The following is a 20543-nucleotide window of genomic DNA, read 5'->3' on the forward strand; positions in this document are numbered from 1 at the left end:
GGCCTGTACCCCAGTTCTGTATGCACAGTTAAATAAATCTTTAAAAAAAAAAAGTTAATATGTAGGTAAAAACCAGTAAGTGATGTGGCTTCCCTGGTGACATAGGGGTTAAGTCTCATCACTATCCTGTTACCACTGCTGCAGCATAAGTTCAGTATGAAAGCTAATCATCATATTATGCAGCAGACCTTTCCTTTCTTGTCCACTGCTCCCATTAGCAGTGTATTCAAGTAAATCTGCCTGCTCTGATCTCCACTCTCTCTCTGGTGAATCATTCCACCACCTACATCCCAGTTCTTCTACACTTAAATAAATAAATAGCAATAAGGAACTATGTTTGCATTGAAGTGGAAAGTCCTCTAGGAGATATGTAAGTAAAAAGTCATGCCTAGAACAGTACATATTTTGTGCAACCTTTTGGAATACTACTCAGTTGTAATAAGAGAAGAATTTGAAGCAAAGAAAAATAGAAGCTAACAATTTGTATAAATTAATAAAAGAAATTGTTAAGACTGCAATCTAAACTGATTGATTTTGAGGCCACATGGAATGCCTGGGAGAACTGTAGTCCACAGGATAAAAGAAAACTGAAGATCATGCTTGAAGTTAAAATGGGATTGGTGTAGAAAGGAATTTAAAAGGTTATCTTTACTAATGGTGAAATTATAAGTACAATTATACAAATAAGACAAACAAATGGATTTTTCAAATGTGAACTTCAAAATGGAGATGTCCTTCCTTCCCTCCCTCCCTCCCTCCCTGCCTTCCTTCCCTCCTCCCACCTCCATTGTTTCCTTCCTACTTCCTGCCATCTTCCTTGTTTCCTTCCTTCCTCCTAGCTTTTCCTCCCTCTCATATGTCATCTCCTTTCTGCATTCCTATAATCTATATAGGTAGCAACCTTAAGGATTCCTAACTATAATTTGAATCTGGTCCTCATATAGGAGACTAGAGAAGGAACAAATTAGAGGTAGATCATTTGAACTACTTTAGGAAAGGAAATTTACTTACAAAGTTTGTCTGGGTGGCTTTTTGGAAGCATACCTTCTCCTCTCTCAACCACTACACCAAATCTCAAGTTTTATAGAGACCTTAAATGATTCATTCATGTACACAGTACAGATAATCTCTATTACTTTTCCCAAATAGTTATCTTTGGAGCCAGGGAAAACACATTTCAAAGGATAAGAATAAAAGTCACATTCCAAGGAAAGCTCTAATTGCCTGTTCTATTTCATGCTCATTCTGGCAGGCAGTTCTTCTTGATAACTACTCCTACTATCTTTAGTTTCAAAATATCCTAAATATTCCAAAAGACCCGTGCACAGAAAAGAAACATAGTGGGAGAGGATTAGGTATCAAGAAAGTGGAGTTTATTTGCGCTCTTGGCGAGGTTCAGGGACTCAGAAAAGGGAGTCCAAGAAGTCCGCCCCAGAGCAGTATAGAGAGGTTTTGATACTCTTCGGTGAGAGTGAAGTATTGTTTTTTAGAGAAGTACAGTTCCTGGAGTTGTTTGTGCTGATACTGTTGATTAATATCGAACTTCCAGCCGTTGGCCACACCCAGTTCAATGTGCTTACCAGTATAGATAGTGAAGTCTCACTTCCCAGACCCAGAGACCTAACATATCCATCAAGAGAAAGTTACTTGGGATATCAAAATTTGATATATACAATTGAGTTCTTTGTAGCATAGAAAAAATATGATTGATCGCTCAACTGAGTGATTAAGTTCCAAGATATGTTAAATGTTAAATGTAACAGGAGTTACATAAGTGTTAGGGTATATATAAAATACTACTGTTGTGCAAAAAAAAAAAAAATAAATAACATTTTGTATGTTTAAAAAATAAAAGCATAAGAAGAATCAATAAAAATAGCTGAAAATTATTACCTATAGTATAGATAGGAAAGAAGTGAAGTATCACAAGGATGAAAAAATTCCCTGAGTCTATACCTTATTATATAATTTGTACTTTGAAAACTTGTAACTAAAGTACATATTTGAAAAAAAAATAGCTAAATTAAGCAATAAAGTGAATCCTAACTAGAACACAAATAGAAACAAATAAACGGACTGTATATAAAATCAACACTAACCTGAAGAGATAATGGTTTTCACAAATAAACTTGAAATGCAATACTCATATTATGCCTTCTTAATGAGGTGTATACTAAATGTGAAAAAAAATGTTAATGAATCTTGAACTTCAATATTGGTCAATATAATGTTAGTGTAGTTTTTAATACATTTTTAAGTTGAGGGGTAATTTACGTTAAAATGCATATAACTTGGCTAGCATTATTGACTCTACTGGATGGAAGAGAATTCTTGGCAAAAAAATACTGTTGCTGTGAGATGTTTACTAAAAGAACAAAGTTTTAGTAAAGACTAAAGAATAAGCATTGGGTTCATACATCTGAGTCTTATGTAGGGGAATGGAGACTCACTTTCAAATATTTTGATTTCCTTGTGGTGTAAGATCTCAGTGGTATATGATTTAGAATGGTAAAGGGTAAAGGCTTAACAGGTGTATTGGGATATATATGGAAGTAGTAATCCCAGAGGTAGAAAAATAAGTTTTCTGTACACCCAGCAAATGTCTCCTTTCTCTCTGTTATTCAGTAAAACTCACTGCAAGTTAAGTAGGTTTCTTCACAGTAAAGCACTGTGCCTTACTAGTTGTCAAATGTTTCTGAGATGAGTGAAGTGAAATAATTTCATGACTAATAATTAGCAAGTGGTGAATTTTCTTTATGATTGTTCAATCATGAAATGAAATCATATTCCATTATTTCTTTTAAAGTTCTTATTTATTGCTCCTTTGAAAGAAAAATTAGCTATCTTCAGTTAATGTCTAAAAAAGCATTATCAGTGAGGATCAAATGTTACTATTAGTCTTTTCAATGTTGTTTGCATTAGATCCTGTAAATTTTAAAACTTTTTTTTTTTGCACAAAAGAACTGGGATTTAGGCCAGAGGTTTGGGAAGTAAGAGAATGCACCAGAGTAAGAGTGGGGAACAGAATAGAAAGAGCAAATGAAATGTACTGCTGAGAAGAGCAGCAGATGAGACAGGAGAGGTCTGCTGTGTCATATGTGGGCCAGCTCTCTGGCCGGACGTTGGAGTTTCAAGCTCAGGCTGTACGGGTGATAGTGCTGAGACTGAACCCCCTACACCACCAGGAAGTCATGTCCCTATATATTTTTAAAACAGCTTTTAAAAATAATTTATTTTTAAGTACACATCAAAGTCTTATTATAATCTTTCTGCAAGCAAAAACAACACTAACAGACTAATTCAAATATTCCTACATTGGCAGGAATGTTTATAGGAATAGATGTTCAGTATGATTGTGAGGATAGTTAGACAATAAAGAAAATGTCTGGTTGAGTTACTAGGCTCTGATTGACAGTCCCCTTAATGGATGAGTTACTACTTTCTCAGAACTAGAGTCAGTCTCGTTGTTCATGAGAAATTACTTATTCATTTTAACAGGAATATGATTTTCTTCTCATAAGAAAATTATGAGTTTTCTCACCAAAGTAGTTCTTTGTCCAGATCAAGTTTTAATATTTTTCTTTCCCAAGCCTTAGAGAAAATGAGTCATTAGAGTTCTTAAAAATCTAATGTCTTATCTAATATAAACTTTGATACATTTTGGCACATGTAGATGAAAAATATAATATTTTATGTAACATTGAAATTGGACCCAGTTTCAAATGCAGGTGAGGAACTGATTAAGCAAATTAAGGGTTTGTCTTTTTGTAAAAGCAACAAATTTTTAAGTCATGAAAATATAAATTGTTACAGTAAAAACTGCCAAGGAATATTTCCTCACTTTTTGGTAAGCCTGTCATTATAAATCCCTGGAATAAGTTAAAGGAAGAAATACTACTTTTTAAAGAATCTAAAGAATTCTCATTGTTGTTTGTTTTACTGCTACTTTGTTCAGTTATTGTTTCTTATAATTTACATATCATGGAAATCAATCAAAGTCATAGTTTAGGCTTGACTCAGATAAACATGTTCACCAGGATGTTATAAAATTCTATATGAAAGTATTTTAGTGGGCCCTCCCTGGTGGTGCAGCAGGTTAAAGCACAGTACTAAGAAACTAAAGCCACTCTGGCGTGAGTTCAATCCCCACCCCGGAGGTGATCCACATGGCACCGCAGACCTCTTCTGGCCTGCCCACTGCTCCCCTCAGCAGTGTAACTTGTCAGTTGGCCTGTTCTGCTTCCCACTCTGTCTCTGGTGAATCCTCTCACCATCCCTGAACCTCTTGCCTATACCCCAGCTCTATATGCATAAATAAATAAACCTTTAAAAAATAAAGTATTTTAGTAATTATACTCATATTTTACAAATCAGAGAAACTAATTTCTGATAGAACAATGATAGAAATATTATCTATGTCAATTTTAGAGGAAAATAGAAAAAACTGTTACATGAATGGTCTTATACATTGGCTCATCTAGTTTTTATTTGGTCAGTGTTGATTAAATATCCATAACCACCATTTTAATTATTTGTTTGGTAAATTTGCATCTCTGTTCTTTTTTCTGTTCATTTTTAACTGAATAATTGTCTTTTTTCATGCTGTTATAAATTCTGAAGGCAATTAAAAAAAAAACTTTTGTCATTATTGTATCCCTGAATATAAAGCTAACTTATGGTAGCTTCTCAATAAAATATATATTATTGAATGATAAACAAGTTATACTATTTGGGAAGAAGTGAAACTTCCCCATCACATACTGGGAAAAGGCAGGGAGAAAAAGAATTTTCACCAAGTTTATAAGTATCTTCAGTATGGATAATCTATATGATGTGTGCCTTTTTTGTATTCATAACATAAAAACCTCCAGGATAAAATCGTCTTGAACATAAAATGTAATCAGTAGCTATTATTGATGGATTTTCTTCTAGTAACTGATTCCTGAAGAAAAAATACATGGAGTATGCTGAGCGATTTCATTTTTTGTATGCTCCAAAAGACTAATTCAAGTGTTAACTCCTTCAGACTGTTGCTTCTTCATATGTTTATGAATGAGAATAAGACAGTTCAAGACTAGTAGATTTATAATTTGATATTGAAAATTTGATATAGTGCCATTTCATAGCTTTTACAGGAATTAGGATGACTTTGAATCCTTCTTAGGAAATAGGGCTTATCATCTCTTTTCGTGTCACTCTCAATAAATTTTTTACAAAAATTAAATGCTTGAAAAATATTTACCAACTAATAAATGGTAATGGTAATTGAAAAATAAACTGCACCACAATAGACTAAGGAGGGCGTAGAAGACTGTGTTGTTTAGTATTATCAATAATCCAAATGCTACCTTTATTTAGTTTAAGATTGACTTTGAGTCCTACTTAAATATGAATTAATTAATCTAAATTTTGACAGTTTCATAATAGAAAAAGATAGAAGATCACTCTTCTTCAGTGTTTGTGCTATATCTTATAAAAACATATTTTCCTTTGTCCTTTTATAAAAAGATTCTTTTCAGAAGTAAAGGTCTAGTTGGCCACTATACTACAATTTGTCTAGAAGCAGAAGGTGGGATATCGGTTATACACCTTGTAATAGCAGTACTTTGCAGTATTTAATAATATCTCCCAACAGATCAATTGTCGGAGACCACGCCAGATGCCGGAGTCCAGCTCTGATAAATGGGCAGTCAGGGGTCTTCCCGAAGGATGGGACTGTGTTGTTGAAATGAGCAATTGAGGCAGACAGTGACACTCTAGCTGGTGAAAGTATCTCCTACTGAGCATCTCAGTAGATCTTTATTTATATGTTAAAGCAGGCAGTGAGGTTACATCAACAAAAACATTGAAGCACACTAAAAATAATCATTACATATTTTTTTCATAGTCACTTGGAGACCCCTGTGGCCTCGTACTGGAAGGAATCTTATTTGATCATCTTAAGAAAAACATAAGAAACAATCAAGTCTTCTAAATATACCTAATTTCCCAGCATAATCAATCAACTGAGACATTTGGTAATGTTATTAACTCCCTAACGTAGGTTTCTATCCTTACATCCTGTTATTTGAAAATCATTTGTTCCTAAGAATATTACTAATATATTATCTTCTCTGAAGTTCTACTTTACAACTTATCATTCTTCTAACTCCTATATTCATTGTCTATCTTAGTCTGGTCTAAGCTAAGCCTGTCTAACCTCCATGTAACCAGTGAAGTGCTGACCTTTAGAGCACACCAGAAAATCTACTTATGCTGCAGCACACCTCCTGCCTGAGATTCCAGTCACTCTCTACAGTTAGCTTAATACAATTTTGTTTACCATTGTTTTCAGAGCTACAGCCTGTTTTATACTAGCCTCTTGCAATGTTAATTCCTATTATGTATTACACCAGTTAATACCTTAATCCAAGTTAATTTAGACAAGCCAATCATATAACAAATAAGGAAGTTTCAGCAGGCGTTGCCGTGGCTTCATCTTTGAAGGTTTAGAAAACCCCTTGTCTTCTTGGGAGTCTCCCGAATGCCCACACCATGTCATTAGACAGTATTGGTTGTGTGGCCTACATCAGGCAACAGCCAAAAAAAAGTGCTGTTTCTCCTGTAGCTAGATATGCAAGCTGGAATTCAAAAGTTTGAAGGAGCAGTGACTCTTCTCAGTAGTACCCACGTTGATGTTCTAGCAAAAAATTTGCTTGCTCTTTTTGTAAATTTTGTTTCTACAAGTCTAAGGGTAAAAGACCTTCACTAGCAAAAACATCAATGCTTTCAAAAAACTGGTTTGAGATAGTTGCTGTGTTACTTTCAACTTAAACCAATAAATAAACACAAAAGAAGGTCTTGTGCGAGTGGCGCCCATTGACCTACACACACACACACGTGGTTGACAATGATTAAAATCTGTATCTGGTATACTGTGTAAGTAGCCTCAGCTACCAAATAGATGAACTTGACATAAACATTACATAAGGAGGTCAAAGAAGTTAAGATCAGGATGCATTCTCTTAAAAATAAAAATTAGGAACTAGTATCAGAATCAAAGAAATTCATTGTAAAAACAAAAGACTTAAACAACATTTGGCCATCAGAAAATAAAAAACCAGAAGCAATTTTGTTTGATGAACATTGATGAATAGACAGAAAAAGAAAATACCAATGAGAGCGTATCAATTATTTATCTTGGCAGCAGCTATAAGAACTATTTTAATTTCTCTCTTGTTGATATTGACAAGATATTTAGTAATCATTTTTAAAATATGGTTTAGCAATGCTAATTCATTTCTTAACCAAAATAGCAAACACACACACAAACATACACCAGTGGGCACATCTTTACATGCTTTTAAAAATCCAAAAGATCTATCTCAATCCTACTACATTGCTATTTCTTAAGTAACAAATAGTAAATAATATAGTTCCACTAAAAATATTTTTGAAAATATTCCCTTCTAATCAATAAAAATGCTATGCCTTATTCCCTTTTCCTTAAAAGTCCCTACTTATTACTTAAGATTAACTGAAATAATGTATATTACTGGGTTTTCAAAATACTATGTACCATTTATAAATAAGTGATATTTAACAAATCTTATCAGGAAATGCTGGTAACTATACTGAATCTACAGAACTATTGCTAAGAGGATTAAAAACTCTGACAAAATCCTTCAACTTATGAAGAGGTGCATAATAAAATTCATCTCTCTTTCTTTACCATACGAACACTTCCATTTTAGGACAAATATAAAATTATGCATAAATTTAATAAGAAAACATAAAACACCCACAAATCACACCAATCATGTCAGCTCATAAATTTGAATTCTTTTTATCGTATCTAATGGATTGTAGACTCCTGATGGCAAATGCAGTGACCTGTCTCATTTGTAGTCACTAACCAATTCATAGGACCCTGATACATGCAAGCAATAAAATATGTCTTCAGACACAACAGATTTTCTTGATCACAGTGCTATTGATACAACTTGTATTTCTAAATTGTAATAACAATCAAGGGTATGGATAAACTTATGGACTAAGAACTTCTCTTTCTCCAAATTAATTTGCTTAAATTTTTGTCTATCTTAAATTGTCTTCCTATAGCACCAGCAATGTTCTGTGAAACATACTACTTGCTATTGCATGTTTATATTAATTGCTAATGTCATTATGCAGAAACAGGACTGGGAAGTTAACTGTGCATAGAGCCCAAACACACTCCTCTACCTGAAGTTGACTGGACCACAACCCTTTTTAATTCAACAGTATAAGCAACTTCTCACAATTGTTTGGCTTTGTCTCTATCCTACAGAACCAATTTTGAATTTTATGTGATATATCTTTGCAATATTATCTCATAGGAATCCAGGAGCTATATCAGTATGCACTAAAAAAACAACCTGCTCAGTTATCGAGAGACCTATAATTTCTTAAGATTTACTTATTTATGAATACAGAATGGGGTACAGTCCAGATATGCAGGGGTGGTGAGAAGATTCACCAGAGCCAGAGAAGGCATCAAAGCAGGCAGATCAACTGAAATACACTCCTGAAAAGAGCAGTGGGTGAGACAGGAGAAGTCTGCTGTGCCATGTGGGTCACCTACCTGGCTGGGGGTCGAAATATGGCTGAAATGAAGACTAGCATTGTAGTTCTATGCTTTAACCTATTATACTACCAGGGAGGGCCTCTATGCCAGTTTTGACATCTTTAAAATGATGATATTTCTTACCATTATTTTCCTTCCATTTATAATACCTATTACTCTTTGATTCCCCAAACACAGCTTTATTCAATGTAGCTGTTTAACTCTTTAATAGAAGTTAATATTTGTATTAATTTCCACAATTGTTGCTAGTAGCCACATCTTCAGAAGTTAGTGAAAATACAGGGAGCAGGGAAAGAGACACCTGATAAATATTTTGTCAATGGGGCATATTTTTCATTCCCCTTTTAGCACTTTAGGTAATCTCAGGTAAATTTTCAAGTTTTCTGCTATCCTATTGGTATTATGAAGATAAATGCCTTTATTACTTCTTAGAATATGATCATTGCTTCTTTATATTTTAACAATTATAATCCTTTTTAATTTCCCATTTGAAAATAATTAGTTTTATTTATATTGCCACCTATATTAAAAGAGTAGCAAATGAGAATGAAATACTTTAAAATGCTCATATGGGCCCTCCCTGGTGGCGCAGCGGGTTAAAGCACAGCACTGAGAATCTGAGGCCACTTCCGCATGAGTTCGATTCCCGCCTGCCGCCTGCCCCGGAGGAGACCACATGGCGAGCCAGACCTCTCCTGACCCGCCCGCTGCTCCCCTCAGCAGTGTACTTCGTCGATCTGCCTGTTCTGCTCCCCACTCTGTCTCTGGTGAAGCCTCTCACCGTCCCTGAGCCTCTGGCCTGTACCCCAGTTCTGTATGAATAAATAAATAAATTTTAAAAAAAAAAAATGCTCATATGACGTACTATTGATAGTCTGCAAGTTTGAATGCAAGTTAACTCCCTTCAAATAATGGTCTCTAAGAGTGGAGTAATGTTTAAATTCCTGAATAGGAAGACACTTCTCTAATTTTATAATTTTTTGTTCAATCATGCCTTGAGTACCTTCTTATTGCATAGAAGTAAGCAATATAACTACTAGACAGTAGGGACTGGTTTCATACACTAGGATTTAACATTTTGTTTTATAAACTAGAAGGAGTTAGTTGAAAGGGCTCTTTGTGAAATTTTAAAACAAATTTAGATAACTGAGGTGGAAATATGAATACTAAATTGAAGTTTGAGCCAGGAGCAATGCTAAGGGCTAATTATCAAGAAAGCAGAATAATGAATAGCCAAAGGATGGAAAAAGGTAATATGAACAGAGACAGTACTTAGAGACAGAAAAGGGTTATTAATCTTGAGAAATATTTCAGTTGAATAAACTGAATTTTGTGATTTTTTTCAGTTTGTTAAACTCTGCATAGGTTTTCAAGAATAAACAAATATAATGTATTTGAGGACAGTAGGCCAATCACATAGAAAGCATGGTTAGTTTTCTATTTCAGTTGGTGATAGCAATTTGCTTGGTTTCACATGAAAGAAAGTTTTGTCTCCAAGAACCAGCTAACAGTCCTTTGAAATCCCGACTGTTTTTATCAACCTCTATGAATATTAAGCAGGTATTTATATGATGGGGTAAGCCTTTTATTATTGGAAGGCATTATGTGCAGATATTAAGGTATCAAATCATTACTTCTAACTTGGGCAAAATTTAAGCTAAATCCAAGAATGGAACCTAGATTATGAAGTGTGGTAAGGAAAAATTAGAACCAAAGAGAGCAAGATTTCAATGACTGCTAAACTAATGCAAATATAACTCTCTTTAAGAAGTTAGCATTCAAATAAAATGTAGAATTTGAAGACAAGTGAAACAATGTTTTTGAAAATCATTTAATTTAGGTGGTAGTTTTTGTTTGTTTGTTTTTAATTCTGGTGCTTTATGTGAATAAGAGAAGAGCTGACTGGGTGGTCAATTTTTTCTCTGTAATCAACATATGTTTATTATTATTCACCAATGTAAAGTTAATGAAAATGACTTGTCAAGTGATGGATTTATCCAATGGTTTTGCTGACATGAATTAAAAAAAGAATGATTTTTGTGGAATGGACTAGATAAATAAATGTCTTTCCTTTGCCCACATTTTTATGTGTTCTCAGGTCAACTACAGAAAGGAAATATGAGCTCCTTCACAAGAATTTTAACTTGGGTAAATAACAGCGGTTAATAAATAAAAATGAACTGACATTTATTACAAAATCCTTCTCTTATTTATGATTTTTGGCTTTAGTTCAAAAAGCACATGACTCATTCCTCCTAGGAATCAGCTGTCTCCTCTAAACTAAAGCTCTTATCTTTTTTTACCTGGTGTGGGAGGAATTTTTTGTGCTTGAATTCATTACAAAATGTGTATCTCTTCTCCATTAACATCTGTTTGAGTCTCTCCTTGCACAGCTGCTTATCTGGATTGCTTGGTGTTTTTCCAAGAGGAAGTGTTGTGGTTTCTTTTTGTCATTTATTACAAACTGTGAATTTAGGTAAAATTTCTAATGTACCAACAGTCCTAGAAATTTTACCTTTAAAGTTTTAAATATTGGCTTCAATAGAATATAAATATACATAATATAATATAAATTATTCATTCTCCAGAGGGCAATGAATCACAATGATAAACTCAGTCTTCTGATTATATGAGACTTACATAAACATTTTTGTGTGTTCTGTGTAAATAAATAGATGAATTAATTAAAGTGGTAGTTCTAGTTAATGACCTTCATGCATCTAACGTTTGCCTTATAACTTTTAATAACCTCTAATGGGACTTAGAACATACTACTTAAAATTTGTGACCTTAGTATTTTTATTTAAAATGAAGGATTTTGAGAAATAGCAGGTACAAAAAGGAATTTCTGTCTCTCTTTTCCTCTGAAGCAGGTCATATGATCCTCGAATGAATGGGTCTACACACAAAGAGGATAAAAGCATACTTATATCTGAAGATGAAGGGAGTGAAAAGAAATAAAATTAACAGAACTTGCTGTTTTTCCAGTTTACTATCCTTAGTTAATAATCTAGGCCTATCATATCTTTCCATGGCTTTCTATTTTTCAACAAATCTAGTATAAAAAATACTCGTTTCATTACTTCTTCAGATATTCATTTCCTTGTGACGTATCTTGTGTCACATAGAACTTGTCATAAACAAATTCCTATGTTAGTCTAATTAACATATATGTAGCCAGATAACCTAAGAGAGTAATGGGAAAAAATATTTTCTCTCTCCCCCACATCTTATATTTGAAACTTGGGAGGCAATTACTTTGACTTAAACTTGAAGCAGAAGTGATGTTATGCCATTTATGAGATATGGCTTTGAAATGACACTTCCATTTTTTCAATTCTACTTTGTTTATGACATGGGCTGGACTGTTGAGAATGTGAGATCGTGAAGAACATTCTAGATTATCAAGTGCTCAACAAGTAGATCAATAAGGAATCCACAGAGATCAGCCAAGTTCAATGAAGACTGGATTAGATCAGTAGCACATAAGGTAACACACTGATTGCAACAAAATAAATGTTTATTGTCACAAATGTTGAATTGGTAGTTTTGTTATACGGCATTGTTGTATAGAAGGTAGTTTACAAAGAAATTAGGTATTAATAATAAATCCTAAATATCACCTAAGTACCATGATATTATGGGTTGCAAGGAAAGTTGACTTTATATCCTATTTAACTTTCACTTATAAATAATGCTAGTTACTAAGACCTAAAACTTCATCTTTCCTCTATTTACTGTATCTTTAAATATGGGAGTGAAGGAATTGTGAGCCAACATGTAATTAGTTATTCTTTGTAGCTCTACAATCTCACATCCTCGGGGAATGCCCTGACCTTTGCTGAAGCATTTGCTTTCTGGTCTCTGAGGCTTTAATGAGCTGCTTTTCTTATTTTCCCTTCAAAATATTTATTCTGATGTATTAATTACTATTAGTTAAATTACTATTAGTTAAATTTAATCTAAGTTTACCCAGAGATACTTCCTAAAATTTTGTTTATTTTACATTAACTACATTTAGAAAGCTGTAAAAATTATTAGATTTATAGTTCATATTTGCAAAAGTAAACATTAGATATATTTGAAAAATTCAAATTCAAGTTATCTCATTGTTTTCAGGTCAATATGATTGAGACTTATGCCATAATACTTTTGAGTCAATAAAACTTTATATGTAAATTACCATGCCTATATGGTAGTTTAAAAAAAAGTGCAGTTGTAAATTTTTCTTTTAGAACAAAGAAATCTAACTCCTTCAAAGTCATGGACTATAAAATATATTTTATTTACTGTCTACCTTTAAAGTTCTACAAATATAAAACTATATCACTTGTGTACAAACTTTTATACCTTTCTGTCTTGTAGAAAGGAATGTTTTGGTTTTAATTACTATATATTATGTGCATATTCAATAAACACATGATTAAATAATTTAAGTAAAAGATATACTAATATTGTTACATATAACTTTTGGTTAGAGTACTATTATTACTAGTCAACCATATAATGTTAGTGTTAGAAATGTCTCCCTGTACCACAGAGAAGATTAAATCACCATGTCTTATCATGTTTTTTAGATAGCTTTCGACCACTTTTTAACCTTTTCTATATAATCCATGTAAGTGCTTATATCAATGACCATTTCATGATTGCTGTGCACAAAAGAAATAGAACTATTTTACAAAGTTATTCCATAATAATTTGTCAGGCAAAAATTATACTCTTTATAGATAGCACAAAAGAAGTGATTAGACAATATTGTTAGACCTTTAGGCATAATTAAAATATATGAAGTCTAAGTGTACTGTAATTTAAAGTAGATTTACTTTTTCTCACTGTAACTTTGTAAATATCAAGTGAGAAATAAGCTTTTATGGGCCCTCCCTGGTGTTCAGCAGGTTAAAGCACAGTACTAAGAAGCTAAAGCCACTTCAGCCTGAGTTCAATTCCAGATTGCCCTAGAGATGACCTACATGGCAGGAGACCTCTCCTGTCCCCACCCACTGCTCCCCTCAGCGGTGTACTTCATCAATCACTCTGTCTCTGGTGAATCTTCTCACGGCCCCTGCACCTCTTGCCTGTGCCCCAGGCTGTATGCATAAATAAATAAATCTTAAAAAAAAAAAAGGAGGTTTTATAAAAAGTCTAATATAGGATTGTTTTTATTAGGTCAATACTAAAATCCCAATATTTGGTTTCTTTTTAAAATTTTAATCCACCAAGTAGGAAAATGTAGTTTGAATTTATAAGTAGAGATGCTTGAAATTGATCCATGTACTAACATATGGTAAGGAAGAAAAAATCTGTTGAACAATTGTTATTTCTGTGAACAACTATTATTTCTAGAGCTGCTGGCTTTGGTGGTCATTGCCCTTGCTGTTCTTTAGCTTAGAATTGATTTATTTCACCTTTACGCAAATGTCTGTTAGGGGACAGTTTATGCTGGGGTGCACTACATCATTCCAGGACTCATTTTCAAATCCTTGCACTTCTTAGTTGAAAATACTCAGAAAGATCAATAGGGAAAACTGTAACTTTTACAAGGAAAAGGTTTTTATGATTCATATCTCCCTTGTCTTTTAGAATGGGCTATTTTAAAGTCTGGGAATTTCTATTTTCAGGGTATCACAATAAAGTAAACTTCAAGAAAGTTGCAAAACTATAAACAATCATTATTTTTTCAAGATAAATAACTCAAATGGTGCCTCAACTTTTCAATAAAAGAAATTACACCCAAATCTTACATTGCTAATACATTATCACATTTGTATCTTCCCATTCAGACTGGTTTATGAGCTTTTAGATATCAATAGTTATGACTTTGCATAAAATATACTGAAAATCAGATTGAATGAAGGCCATTGGCATTTTTTTCTGGTGGACATTAAATACAAATCTGTGTAATTAAACTGTTAGGGTTAGTATGGAGCATTGTGTTACATATAGTCAGATAAGTAAGTGCTTAGGTCATTAGGAAAAAACAGGTTTAAGAACATAATGCTTTGGGAATCATAGACCTCAAATCAGAAGACAGAGATGAATTCCAAGTAAACATTTTAACTGAAATTTGAACAATGGTAGGAAGCCTGGAAGCCAAGTGGTATCCAGATAAGATGCACTGAGTTGTAAATGCAATAGCACCTAAAACAAACAATACAAAATCCCCAAGTTCATTTGTGCTTATTAGTCAGAGAATAGATGGGCAGTTGAAAGAGGCAGGGGAGGGAAGTGGGTTAAGGAGGTGAAAAATTACAAACTTGCAGTTATAATATGTTGTGGGGCCATAATACACAGCATGATGACTATAGCTAACTCTGTACTTCACATTTGAAAATAGCTGAGACATTAGTAAGTCCTGAAATCCTCACCACAGAAAAAAAATGTTCTAAATATGTAGGGGGATTGATGTTAACAGGAAGTCTTACAGTGATAGTTTTACAGTATATACAAATTCCAGTTCATTATGTGGAACCCCTGAAACTAATATAATGTTTTATGTCAAATATACCTAAATTAATGAAAGAAAACATCCCTTATATTTGTTGTCAAATGCAGAGTTGCTACCCAATGACAGAGAAGCCAAAAACGAGGCCGACTACTTTTAAGAAAAGAACCAGAAATGTAATATCAGATATTATGTTCTTAAGTCAGTATCCCTGAGGATAGGGCTTTGGCAGTATTCACAAGACAGAAGAACAAATACAGAAATGTAGTTGTTAGAATCTAATTGGTTGTTTTCTGCTAAATCATGGTGCCACTGGAATTTGGGTCCAGAACTGTAACAAATTGAGCACCCTTTGCTCTGGAATGTTTTCTATCCAACCATGAAACAGAAATTTTGGTCCCATTTTCCATGGCTATATTCTTTCCAGGCAATAAGTTGTCATTTGAGGACAGTGAACATTCTTCTGGGTCTTCTCCATGCCAGGAAATGCTTTTATTTTCATAGTTTCTTCCTAGAGAGGTTTATGCTTATGTTTATGAATAAACTGGGGGAAGGATAAAAGGAGGAAAGAAAAGGAGGACCAACTTTTTGGCAGTATCAGGACTCCAGCAGAACTGAGATTTTTACAGTTTTTAGCAGCATTCTCCTGGGAACCACTGTGTTCAGGCATGCAGGCAGTAGAGCTGTTCTAAAATGCTTAGTTTCCTGATTCTTTGAAAGCAGGCAGCAAGCTATAAAACTAACAGCAGAGTTCCCATCTTCATGTAATTTTTTAGGTACTAATTTCATATTAAAATTTCTTCTTTTTGAAATATTTACAGATGATTAATTTTCAGACCAAATCCTTCCAGGTACACATAGTGAGACAATGCTGAAAGGTATTGAATCCATGGTCATCATAATGATCTTCTGATATATCTGCTACTTCTTCTTGTCTTGTAAGAACATCAGGGCAGGCTTATAAAGTGGGACAAAACCACCTCTACCCTCTTAAAGTAGGAAAAAGAAAAAAAATTGACAAGTTTTGTTCTAGAGCATGAGCTATGAATGGTATTGATTATTGGTGTCATTCTTTGATGATAAAATCATTTGTTTTAAGCTGTTATTTAGATGGTCTCATTTCCATATTTAATCTTTCTGCATTATATGTAATCAACTTTGAAATGCAAAAAATTAAATGTTAGTTTCTTTAGAATGCAATGAGGATTAACCATATCATTGTCTAGGAAAACTATAGTGGATAATGACTATAATTTTCCAACTAGATGTTAAACTACCCTTGTATCATTATCACCATTTTATATGTTCAAATGGTCAAGTGTAGAAACTAAAAATTTACAATTACAAATTAAAAACTGGTATGTGAAGTATTTTTAATTTTAATACATACGTTTGAATTAGCAGACAGTTAAAAGGAGCAGAAGAGTAGTGCTCAGTTACTAAAATATAGATAATGTGACTTAAGCTACTAATAAAATGCTCAATCAGGTGGGACCATAGGATTTGACCAATAAAATGTGAAAAGTAATTTAAGCTGAACCTTAATACCTTAACAGTTTCCCTCTTCATTTTTTGTACTTCATTTCTCCTTTTCTATTTGTTATATATTGATTTCCAGGGAAAAACTTTAATATGGCTTATAGATGGACAAACTTCTGTCAACACAGTCCTTGAGGCTGAAGTAGAATACAGAAAAGGTAAAAAAGGCTCTAAAATTGCCCCAGTGATAAACCAACTGTAGGCAAAAGCACAGTTCAATCTATTCTGTTTAAAATTGAAATGACATTGGTTTACAACACTGTACATGGTACAGAGGTATAGGGTTGTATATGTTCAAATGAATGTTAGCCAATGCCCTCTGCCAAGTCATCCATAATACTTCATTATAGTTCACTGGGCTCTGTCTGTACCCCTTTAGCCAATATTTCCTCATCTTTTCCCTCTTGTAGTTTCAAAATTTCAGTCAGATCCTTATGTTTGTTTAGCCTGCTTCTTTGTTTTGGTTTTAAAAATATTTCACGTATAAATGGAGATACCCAGTATTTGTCTTTATCTTTTTTGATTCATTTCACTTAGCTTCACACTTAGCTTTCACATTGCTGCAAAACTAGCAGTTTATATTATTCATTAACTCCCTGTAGCATACCCCTTTTAGTTCTATGTTGTGAGAAAAATGACAAGATTTCATACTTTTTTTTCAAAATATAACTGAGTAGTATTCCATGGTGTATCTATAAATATTTTCTTTATCCAATCATATGTATTTGAACAATCATGTTGCTTATGTAACTTGACAATGTAAATACTGGCATAGCATATTGTTGAGTATAGAAGTTTCAAAATCATACATCTACTTTAACTATTTAGTAAATGAATAATAGACTTGTGAGATACCTTAAGACAATCAATGATTAGAAGCAGAAAGTTTGGATCTCAGGCACCCTTCAGGAATAATATTTCTCTGTACTCATTTTTTGTTGACTATTTGGAGTCAAAGATTGTTTTTCTTGTTGGTAAGTCCCTAGATTCAGACATTTTATGTTTCTATTTAAAAGCAGAAAACTGTACATAAATGTCAACAGGGAGACTATTTTAGTTAAAATCATCTTTTAAAAGTTGAAAAATCTAAGGACATTAAATGCTCAAATTGGGATCTATGTGAGTAAAGGAAACCATGGAAACAACTTTTCTGCAAAAAATAATTATATGTTTGCTGCACTACAGAAATGAGCACGGGGCTGTGGTTTGGAGTAGTATAGTATTTTAGTTTATATTGCTTTGTAACAAATTGTTACAAAATTAGCAGTTTATACTATTCGTTAACTCCCAGTAGTGTAGGTCAGAAGCCCAGCACTGCCAGGAGAATCTCCCTGATCAGGGAATCACCAAACTAAGGTCAGATGTTGAGGGAGCTGAGTTGTTTTCTAGAAGCATATTCCCTTTAGGGAAATCATCAATTTCCCCTACCTTTTGTGTCTCCTTTAATACTCAACACAGAACATTTTACTTGTGACACTTCTGGTCACCAAGTGTATAGAAATTTTCCCCATACCAAGTAATTCTGTGACATCAGTTGGCTCTACAATTATTTAATTGAATTCTGATAGTATCTATCTGGCAATAGTATCAGACCCCATAGGTTCAAGACTCCAACTCACAAAACAACAACTTCTTCAGTTGCCAATCATAGCCTAGTATATCATCTGTGCCTCTGACATAAACCAGAGACTCCCACATCCTTGTCCTTGGGTTCAATTAATTTGTTAGTCTGAGAATTCCTTTTTTTTTTTTAATTTTTCTTATCTTTGCATATTTTTATTTTATTTTTTTAGATTTATTTATTTATGCATACAGAACTGGGCTACAGGCCAGAGATGCAGGGGTGGTGAGAGAATTTGCCAGAGACAGGGTGGGGAGCAGAACAGGCAGATGGATGAAGTACACTGCTGATACTTTGGGCAGGTCAGGAGAGGTGTGCTGTGCCATGTGGATCACCTCCCCGACAGGGGATCAAACTCTCACTAAAGTGGCTGCAGCTAGCTTGCAGTGCTGTCTCCTACTCTGTAGCACCACCAGGGAGGGCTCTAGTCTGAGCATTCTATTAGCATTAACTATAAAATGGAAATTACCAAAGCTGCAATAACAGTAAATTAAAATAGTTGAAAGTTCATATATACTATTTTCAAACTATCTAAAATTGTGTGAATGCTAGCATTATAAGGAAGTAAATATGGGGTCTTTAAAAAAAAAAATCTACTCAACATATACCACGAAATTTTCAAGGAAAGGGCAGAAGAAAACTATCTTTGAGTCCTTGAAATGCTCATGTATTTCAGAATAACACTGAAATTGTTTTTTAGCTTTGAGTGCCTAGTGTCTTTTTCAATTTAAAAATCACAAAACTGTACACCTCAGTAACACTGCTCTACTGAAATTAGATACTGTGAAATTTTCAAGTTGAAGGAGAGTTTTTGAGTGATGGATGTGCAAAGCGTCATCTCTCTATAATGTTCCATCTTTCTTCATCTGGGAGTAGAATCATTTTAGCAAGCATTATTCTCTGTTGATATCTTTAGAAGGGAAAAACACAGAACTTAGAATTCCTAAAGGTTGTAATGCATTTTTAAAAATAGATGCCTGCAGAATATACTTAGTTAGGTTTTCAAGGATTTCTAAAATACAAAAGAATTCTTAACTCCCCTAATAAGTGCCTAACTTTCCTAATAGTAGGCAATTTGTTTGTTAGTGAGAGAGAGAACACCTATTAGACTTACTGGTTTATGTGTCTGTAAATGTCCTATATATTCATTTGTCTATAGAAAATGACATATGTGTAGCATATTTTTACTTAAATTGCTAGCAAAATAGAGAAGCAAAGATAGAATAAGTGTTTAAATTCTGGTGTGAAAGTTAAAGAATTCCATTTCAATACAGCTGAAAGTTCAAGAACACCAAACTATAGTTTACTGAAAATAGTGTAAATAATTGATAGCATCTATTTTCTCCCTCTCCAAGTTTAATATAAGTTTTTGGTATATGTTATATGCCTTTAATTAATCTAGAAATGAAGATGGTGTGACACAATTCTTTCCACAATTTTCAAAGAATGTACTATAATGGTCAATACTGGACTTAGTGAAGTTTTTTGAATTTTAATATAAATTATCTTATGAAAAAGGGTTGGTTTTATAGGATAGAGAAAGTCAAAAAACATTAGCTATAGTAGAAAACTAATGTGTAGAAAATAGTAGAAAACAGCTCTTGCAGTTGAGAACACTGATCAACAATCTTATACTCAGTACCATGAATAAAACATAGGTTAAAAATGTCACTGGAGGCCCTCCCTGATGGCGCAGCGGGTTAAAGCACAGCACTGAGAATCTAAAGCAGCTTCCTTATGAGTTCAATCCCCCCCTGCCCCGAGGTGACCACATGGCGCAGCAGACCGCTCCTGACCCTCCCGCTGCTCCCCTCAGCAGTGTACTTCGTCAATCTGCCTGTTCTGTTCCCCACTCTGGTGAAGCCTCTCACCACCCCTGAGCCTCTGGCCTGCACCCCAGTTTTGTATGCACAATAAATAAATCTTAAAAAAAAATGTCACTGGACAAGGGAGAGTATCCAGGGGCCCCTGTTCCCATCCCACACTGCAACAACACAGGTGGATGAGCTGAGCATGACACAGTAATTGTCCATTGCTCTACCTGCTGGAAATTGGAAATGGATTGAGGAGCCCTGCTCCCAAGCCAAGAAAAGGCTCTTGACTTTCTGGTTAAGATTTAAGAGAAAATTCCACTGACACTGGAGAGGACAGGGAAGTAGTCAGTGTTTATTGATTATCAAGAGTAAGAAAGAGACATCTAGGGAGATCTGCCTGGGCATGGAAAACTCACTTAGGGGTCTGTATGTTTTAGGACTGGGGTTTGAAAACAAAACAGTTAAACTTTATTGACTTAAAAAGCAAGAGAATTGGGCTTGATTAATGCCCATTTATTG

The sequence above is a fragment of the Condylura cristata genome, unplaced genomic scaffold, assembly GCF_000260355.1.
Source record: "Condylura cristata isolate star-nosed mole 26May11 unplaced genomic scaffold, ConCri1.0 scaffold00012, whole genome shotgun sequence".
Classification (NCBI taxonomy): domain Eukaryota; kingdom Metazoa; phylum Chordata; class Mammalia; order Eulipotyphla; family Talpidae; genus Condylura; species Condylura cristata.